Source organism: Eriocheir sinensis, unplaced genomic scaffold, assembly GCF_024679095.1.
Source record: "Eriocheir sinensis breed Jianghai 21 unplaced genomic scaffold, ASM2467909v1 Scaffold366, whole genome shotgun sequence".
Taxonomy (NCBI): Eukaryota; Metazoa; Arthropoda; class Malacostraca; order Decapoda; family Varunidae; genus Eriocheir; species Eriocheir sinensis.
In genome coordinates this window covers 35,163-43,878 of record NW_026111683.1, presented here as the reverse complement: position 1 = coordinate 43,878, position 8,716 = coordinate 35,163, and the positions used below count along the sequence as shown (strand labels likewise).

Sequence of the window (8,716 nt, the reverse complement as noted above, 5' to 3'; positions counted from 1 at the left end):
GCAGAAGAGGAGGAAAAAGAGGAAGAAGAAAAGGAAGAGGAAGAAGAAGAGGTAGGGGAGGAAAAGGAGGAAGAAGCTAGAAGAGGAAGAAGAAGAGGACGAGAAGCTAGGAAGAGGTGGAACGGAAGAGAAGAAGAGGAGGAAGAAGAGGAAGAAGAGGAGGAAAGAGGAAGGGGACAATAAGGAGGAAGAAGAGGACGAAGGAAGAAGAGGAAGACTAGGAAGAGTAGGAAGAAGAGGAAGAAAAGGAGGAAGAGGATGAAGAAGAGGAAGAGGAAGAAGAGGAGGAAATAGAGGAAGAGGTGGGAGAGGAGTAAGAAGAGAAAGAGGAAGAGGAGGAAGAAGAAGAGCAAATTCAAGAAAAAGGAAGAAGAAGATGAGAAGGAAGAAGAAAAGGAAGAGTGAGAAGAAGAATGAGGAAGAAGAGTAGGACGAGAAGCTAGGAAGAGGAGGAGGAGGAAGAACAGGAAGAGGAGGAAGATGAAGAAGAAGAGGAAGAAGGAAGGGAAGAGGAAGAAGAGGAAGAGGCAGAAGAAAAGGAAGAGGAAGAAAAAGGAGGAAGCTAGCGAGAAAAGGAAAAGGAGGAAAAGGAGGAAGAAGAGGAAGAGGAAGAATAAAAGGAGAAAGAAGAAGAAGAGGAGGAAGAAGAAAAGGAGAAAGAAGAGGAGGAAGAAAAGAAGGAAGAAGAGGAAGAAGAAGAAGAAAAGAAGGAAGAATAGGAAGAGGAGGAAGAAGAAGAAAAGAAGGAAGAATAGGAGGAAGAGGGAGAAAAGGATTTTATTTCTTGAGAGTTTCTTTTCACTCATTATTCACTATTGCTTTACACCATTGATTAGGTTGCAGTACTTAGTGTTCACGAGCGTTATTGTTGTTCAGAAAAATCAATACGATGCTAGCTATACGAGCGCGAAAAATCTCAAGGGGTCGGAACGTATAGGGTTAAGAGAAGGGAGGGGGCTACGGCCCCCTCCCTTTTATTAATAACGGTGGTCATACAATAGCCAAATGCCTCGTCATCTAATTAGTGACGCGCATGAATGGATTAGCGAGATTCCCACTGTCCCTATCTACTTTCTAACGAACCCACAGGCAGGGGAACGGGCCTGCGCCTAACAGCGGGGAAAGAAGACCCTGTTGAGCTTGACTCTAGTCTGATTTTGTAGAGAGACATCAGGGCCCGTATTCTCGAGAGCTATTAACTTTTACTCTTAAAGTTACTATCAAAGTTAATAGTTTCAAATTATTAAGAGTAAAAGCTATCCTCGTCAACTTTGAGTGTAGGTATTAGCAAATCCTGGCTACTATTATCTTCTTCTTCTTCTTCTTTATGGCGGGCTCGTTGCTAAGGACGCCTCCGTGCAAAACGTAAACATCCGACATGAATTAAGTATATATTTCAAAAGAAAAATAAAGAAAAGATGTATAAATGTACAACAGAAACATAATAAATGGCAAACACAAGAAAATACTGAGTTTTGTGGCAGATAGAAGCAGCCTCAAAGGCTGTTTTTACTCCGTCACTCGTCAATACCCTTATCTCCCCGCCTTGCGTCACGACTTGCTCTGCTGAAATTACCGCATCATAACCACGTCATCTGCCCCAATGATCTACGGGCCGGAGAACCAGCGCAGAAAAGGAGTGAGTTTAATTGGTCGCCAGATGAAACGGTCTTCTTACATCAAATTCAAGAAAAAATACGTATAATCAGAGGGTGTTATGGGAAGAGTATCACCCCTGAGGATAAGAAGAGAGCGTGGACTGAAGTGGCAGAAGCTGTAACAAGGTTAGTAATCACATATTCATGGTTCAATCAGCTTACAAACTAACCTAACCTAATCAATTGGGTATTTTTTGCATAATAACACAACCACTGACCTTCCAAACAGAACATACCTTTTCATTCTGTATCTGAATAGTTTCATTATGACCATTTCTGCCACAACCCCCTCTCCCTCAACAACCTAACATAACTAAACCTAACCATGCCAAACCTGCCCTGTCCTACCGAACACATCCTAACTTAACATGCCAAGTTTGTTGGGGGGGAAGAGGGGGTTGGTATAGATAGTTATGGCATATTTGCCCTGTTTTCATTCTTTATTTATTTTTATTTGTTTATTCTTTTTTTTATTGCTAGGCATGCCAGACTATGGACACTTTTACAAGTACTTTATGTCGAGACTATATGGGAATGGGTAGGTTTTGTGAGAATGGTAAAGTAAGATTAAAATAGTATATTTATAGCATTGGTCAAACAGATTATGGTGATATAATGTTAGATTGGAATGTACTCAAGATAATGAAATTAAGGTTAATGCTTTTATTTTTTTGTTACATATTCACATATTCATGATTCAAGTAACTTGCAAACTAACCTAACCTCGTCAAATGGGTATTTTTGTATACAAACACAACCACAGAGTTTCCAAACAGAACATACTTTTCCTACTGCTTCACGTGAATAGCATCATCATGACCATTTCTGCTGCAACCCCCACTCCCTCAACAATCTAACATAACTAAACCAACTCCTGCTAAACCTGTCCTACCTGACACATCCTAACCTAACATGGTAGGTCCCCAAGTGCCAAACCTGCCCCGTCCTACCGAACACATCCTAACTTAACATGCCAAGTTTGTTGGGGGGGAAGAGGGGGTTGGTATAGATAGTTAAGGCATATTTGCCCTTTTTTTATTCCTTATTTATTTTATTTGTTTATTATTTATTTTTATTGGGGGGGGATGCTAGGCATGCCAGACTATGGACACTTTTACAAGTACTTTATGTCAAGACTATATGGGAATAGGTAGGTTTCGTGAGAACGGTAAAGTAAGATTAAAATAGTATATTTATAGCATTGGCCAAACAGATTATGGTGATATAATGTTAGATTGGAATGTACTCAAGATAATGAAATTAAGGTTAACGCTTTTATTTTTTTTGTTACATATTCACATATCCATGATTCAAGTAACTTGCAAACTAACCTAACCTCGTCAAATGGGTATTTTTGTATACAAACACAACCACAGAGTTTCCAAACAGGACATACTTTTTCCTACTGCTCCATGTGAATAGCATCATCATGACCATTTCTGCTGCAACCCCCACTCCCTCAACAATCTAACATAACTAAACATGTCCTACCAAACACGTCCTAACCTAACATGGTAGGTCCCCAAGTTTGTTAGGGTGGAAAGGGGGTTAGTATAAGAGAGTCAAGTCATATTTACCTGTTATTTTATTTATTCCTTATTTAGATTTTTTTTGGGGGGTGGGTGGGTTGGGCATGCCTGGCTCTCAACACTTTTACAAATATTTTATGTTAAGACTATATCGGAATAGGTAGATTTGATGAGAATGGTAAAGTAAGATTAAAATATTATTTTGATAGCATTGGTCAAACAGTTTATGGTGATATAATGTTAGGTTAGAAGTACTCAAAAGAATGGAATTAAGATTAATGCTTTGAATTTTTTTGTATAGCTGTATTGTGTAATATCCGCCTACTTAGAGAAAAGCATTTTAGAAAAGTAGGTAATGAAAAGTAGTATTTATGGCCATGTTCATAACTAAAAAGTTAATGTCTTATGATGCATGTAAATAAAATATTGGTACTGATTTAGCTTTCCATCACGGCATGTATTAAATGTTATTGGAGAAGTTATGGGAAATAAAAAGCATGCCATAGTGAAACGATTAAGAAACTTGCTTCACATTTATACCCTGACAGTGCCTTCCCTGGGAGTGGACCCCGTACGCAGGATGACTGTGAGAGGCGTTGGTACAACGTACAACAAAAATCAAAGCCTTGCATTGCCAAGTGCAAGAATGAGCAGCAGCAGACTGGTAATTTTTTTTAGTTGTTATGTCTTTAAATGTAAAACATATATTAGTTAGTTTTTTATGTGCTCACAGAATGCAGCTATACTGGCCACAATGCCTTTATTTCAGCTTAAAGTTAATAAGTTCATAGCAGTGAACTGCATATTTGATATATAAATTTTTTTAATGTTCATCTGTCAATGACTATCAATCTATCTAAATACATTGTTTGTCTTCCCACAGTGAAGGGTTTTAGCCAAGACAGGCACACACTTACTCACACACTCACACTCATGTACACCACTCTCTCAGCAGCACAGCCCTTGAGGGAGTAAAAAAGGCCCTCACTGTATGGGGGATTAGCTGCACAGTTCAGACAGGGAACTTCCACACCAAGGCCTCACAGCATACACTGGTTTACCCCTGCCCCATCATAACAATGACATTTTCCCCAGCACCTGAGTGCCCCACACGTGGCACCACAGATACGCAGGCGCCTGCCTATATAACTATGACATTAACTGTGGTAGATAAACTGGTGTATGACATCATAGGCTGCTCGTCTCATGTATTTCAAGCGGTACCAGAGCCATACAGCATAGACATCAAATAATATGTATAAGACAGCAGCAACAGTCAAGCAGCACTGAAATATTGACTGGCTTGTATGTTTTTGGCAAAAACTTTTATATTCTTATTAAAACAATTTATTAATTACCCTTAAATTCATATTCTTTGTAGATACACACTTTATCAGTATTGCTAGAGACCATCCCAGCACATTAGTAGTAACAAATGTACGGAAGTGGGGGTAATTGGAAGTGGGGGGGACTGGAAGTGGGGGTTGGGGGGGTCAGCGGTCAGCGGGGGGGTTACGGAAGAGGGGGTATCTGGACCCCCCCTACCCCCCCCACCCACCCATCTCTTTTACCTTTTCACCCCCCTCACCCCCCCCCCCTCACCCCCTCTCGGACTAGCGTACGGAAGCGAGAGGGTGACGGGAGTAGGGGTGCCCAGCAGGGAGGGGGGGGGGTGACGGGAGAAGGGGTACTTGAAGGGTTAAGATAAGATCTTTGACCCTCGAATGACCACGAGATTATAATCACGGAAAAGGTTAAGGACATTAGGTTAATGACCAGGCTGAAATATGAATTTACTCTCTAATGCAAGTCCGAAAATAAAAATAAAAATCGCCATTGAACGTAAGACTCGATAAATTATTTAAGTTTTTGCTGGATGTATTGTATCATTATCTTCTTATTTCTCATTTCTCAACTTGTTTCTTCTTATTTCTTTCCTCAACTTATATATATATATATTTTTTTACTCCGGTTATTTGGTGCCATCTAACCCTAAACACTGCAGCACCAAGTCTTTTTTTTCTGATTTTGCATTAATTAATGTCTTATATCTCATTTCTTAACTTCTTTCTTCTTATTTATTTTCTCAACTTGCATTTCTTTATATTTTCTGCCTGCTCTTCGATGTCATATGACCTTAGACGTTGCCGCATCGAGTTTACCTTTTTCCGTGAAAAAGGGATCATGTGTGTGTGTGTGTGTGTGTGTGTGTGTGTGTTCCATTCCCCTCCGATTCTTGAGAAATCTGCGGCTAGCTCGAAATTTTGTGTGCCATCTTTTTAAGCCGATTATATGCTCCGAAGCGGAATTTAGTGAGGATTCTTATGGTATCTTCAAATTCCTCATACGTCTATTAGTTCCCGAGTTACACCGAGAAAACTGAATTTTTTTTCTCTCGTCAGAGTAGCCTAACAAAAAAAAATCACTCATTAATTAATGTCTTATATATCATTTCTTAACTTATTTCTTCTTATTTATTTTCTCAACTTGCATTTCTTTATATTTTCTGCCTGCTCTTCGGTGTCATATGACCTTAGACGTTGCCGCATCGAGTTTACCTTTTTCCGTGAAAAAGGGATCATGTGTGTGTGTGTGTGTGTGTGTGTGTGTGTGTGTGTGTTCCATTCCCCTCTGATTCTTGATAAATCTGCTGCTAGCTCGAAATTTTGTGGGCCAACTTTTTTAGCCGAATATATGTTCCGAAGCGGAATTTAGTGAGGATTCTTATGGTATCTTCAAATTCCTCATACGTCTATTAGTTCCCGAGTTACACCGAGAAAACTGATTTTTTTTTCTCTCGTAAGAGTAGCCTAACGAATAAAAATCACTCAAAGCTCCTCATCTACATTCCTTAGAAAGATTGCCATATGTTACTATTAAGAAACTTATCCCAACAACTGCAAATTTGACGCACTTTCATTTTTTTTCTTCTGATTTTGCATTAATTAATGTCTTATATCTCATTTCTTAACTTCTTTCTTCTTATTTCTTTTCTCAACCTGCATTTCTTGATATTTTCTGACTGCTCTTCGGTGTCATATGACCTTAGACGTTGCCGCATCGAGTTTACCTTTTTCCCTAGATCAAGATAGCGCTCAACCGAAGGCAACCCAGAAATACCTCAGTGAGTCAGCGGAGGAAGGGAGAGCGATGTGAGAGGGAAAGTGTGCGTGTGTGTGTGTGTGTGTGTGTGTGTGTGTGTGTGTGTGTGTGTTCCATTTCCCCTCTGATTCTTGAGAAATTTGCGGCTAGCTCGAAATTTTGTGGGCCAACTTTTTTAGCCGAATATATGTTCCGAAGCGGAATTTAGTGAGGATTCTTATGGTATCTTCAAATTCCTCATACGTCTATTAGTTCCCGAGTTACACCGAGAAAACTGAATGTTATTCTCTCGTCAGAGTAACCTAACAAATAAAAATCACTCAAAGCTCCTCATCTACGTTCCTTAGAAAGATTGCCATATGTTACTATTAAGAAACTTATCCCAACAACTGCAAATTTGACGCACTTTCATCGAAAACTTAATTTTTAATAATTTTTTATTTACTTTTATGGCGCGTTTCGCGTCATCGTCCCCCAGAACCTTTTACCCTTGATGACATGAAATGCGTCATCGTGCGCGAGAGGGTTAAATAAGTCAGATTTATCTCAAAATCACTGTCTGGGCCAGACAAATATTCGGAAAAGAGAAGGCAAACCAGTTTGTAGATATTTATAAATATGCTGTATAATCACGTCCTTATGGATATCTTCTTGTTGATTAGGGTATAAATACTCCTGAATCCCTACAGTTTCGCTCAAACATTGTTGGAGAGCCTCCCAGGTGAACGCGTATTCCAGTGGTGAACTCCAGGAAAAAGGAACTCTTACACGTTCTATACTCCCAACATAACGAACCCTATGGTTTAAGCTCTCAGATACTTCTGATCTTACTCTCTTAAGCCTTTGCAGTTACTTTCTTAAACCCTCGAAGCCCGCCTTCCTGAAGTCAGGTATTAAGTGTTGTTTCTGCTGACTCTATCCTCCCATTTAATATTAAATTTAATTTCCTTGTGATCACTGTTACCTAATGAACCCCCAACCTCAATCTTGCTTATTATGTCCTCTTTATTAGTTAACAACAAATCCAAAATATTTTCTTCCCTCGTTGGTGTTCTAATTAACTGCTTAAGGAAACTATCCTACGGCGGGAAATGAAAAAGAACCATGCAGCATGGAAAAACTGCATGGAAATTTATGTGCCTGCGAAAACAAGACAACGCTTGCTGAGCACCCAATGATGATCACAAGACTAAGATTCCCACCTGCGGGATATACTGTGAAATTTATTAATCATGCTAAAGCATATGAGCCATCTTATTTAGCATTCTATGTCTTTGAGAGTATTCTCGTAAAGCCTTCTTCGAATGGGTGTAAAGAGACATCACTTTGCCATAGCGTATGCTTACATTATAGTGAATAGAAACGGAGAAACAGTAGAAAGCGGATCCTATTGTGGAAGTAATGCTGTAAACCATTTTAGCTGAACCCACACTGTTTTGTATATAGAACGAACTTACATTAGCTGAACTCACACTGTTTTGTATATAGAACGAACTTACATTAGCTGAACTCACACTGTTTTGTATATAGAACGAACTTACATTAGCTGAACTCACACTGTTTTGTATATAGAACGAACCTACATTAGCTGAACTCACACTGTTTTGTATATAGAACGAACTTATATTAGCTGAACTCACACTGTTTTGTATATAGAACGAACTTACATTAGCTGAACTCACACTGTTTTGTATATAGAACGAACTTACATTAGCTGATCTCACACTGTTTTGTATATAGAACGAACTTACATTAGCTGAACACACACTGTTTTGTATATAGAACGAACTTACATTAGCTGAACCCACACTCCTGGAAGAAGCTAAAATTTTCTAAAGGCTACAATAAAATCAATATGACCGATGAAGATACGGCACGTCACAATGAACAAACTCACTGTCTTCTCTGTAAATACGGGTTTTAAAAGGTAAAGGAGTAAAACATCATGACCATGAAAAATCAGGAAACAATTACATTGAAGCTTATTGTAATAGATGCAACCTTCAAATGAAAAAAATCACAAATTGCAGCGCACTCTCATTGCACATTATGCGGATTACGACATGACGTTAATCCCGCGTGAATTAACGCTACCTGACTTTGAAAATCAAACTAAGACCAAAACATTCAGTTCAGAAATACCATGAAGTCATCATAAATGACTTGAGATTTATTGACACGTATGTCTTTATGTCTGGTTCACTCGCGGCTTTAGCGAACCAGTTCATCAGCACTGGGAACGAGCCCATGTGCACACAACAGATGTTGAAAGATGTGCCAGCACCTGCGTTACCATTATTGATCAAGGGAAAGCAGGTTTTTTGTTATGACTATATGGATTCGATGGAACGACTTTCTGAGACACGTCTTCCATCCCGCGAAGATTTTTTCAATTCGCTTCAAAGCAGAACTTTCCGAAAGTGATTA

At 39.2% G+C, this 8,716-nt stretch overlaps 1 long non-coding RNA gene across 1 annotated transcript; it reads left to right on the top strand.

The window, feature by feature from the left end:
- The first annotated feature begins 1,643 nt into the window (after positions 1-1,643).
- On the top strand, positions 1,644-4,610 carry LOC126991926 (uncharacterized). The gene is made up of 3 exons (XR_007745951.1): positions 1,644-1,784; positions 3,736-3,851; positions 4,569-4,610. It is a non-coding gene; the product is annotated as an uncharacterized LOC126991926 (long non-coding RNA).
- The last annotated feature ends 4,106 nt before the right edge of the window (positions 4,611-8,716 follow it).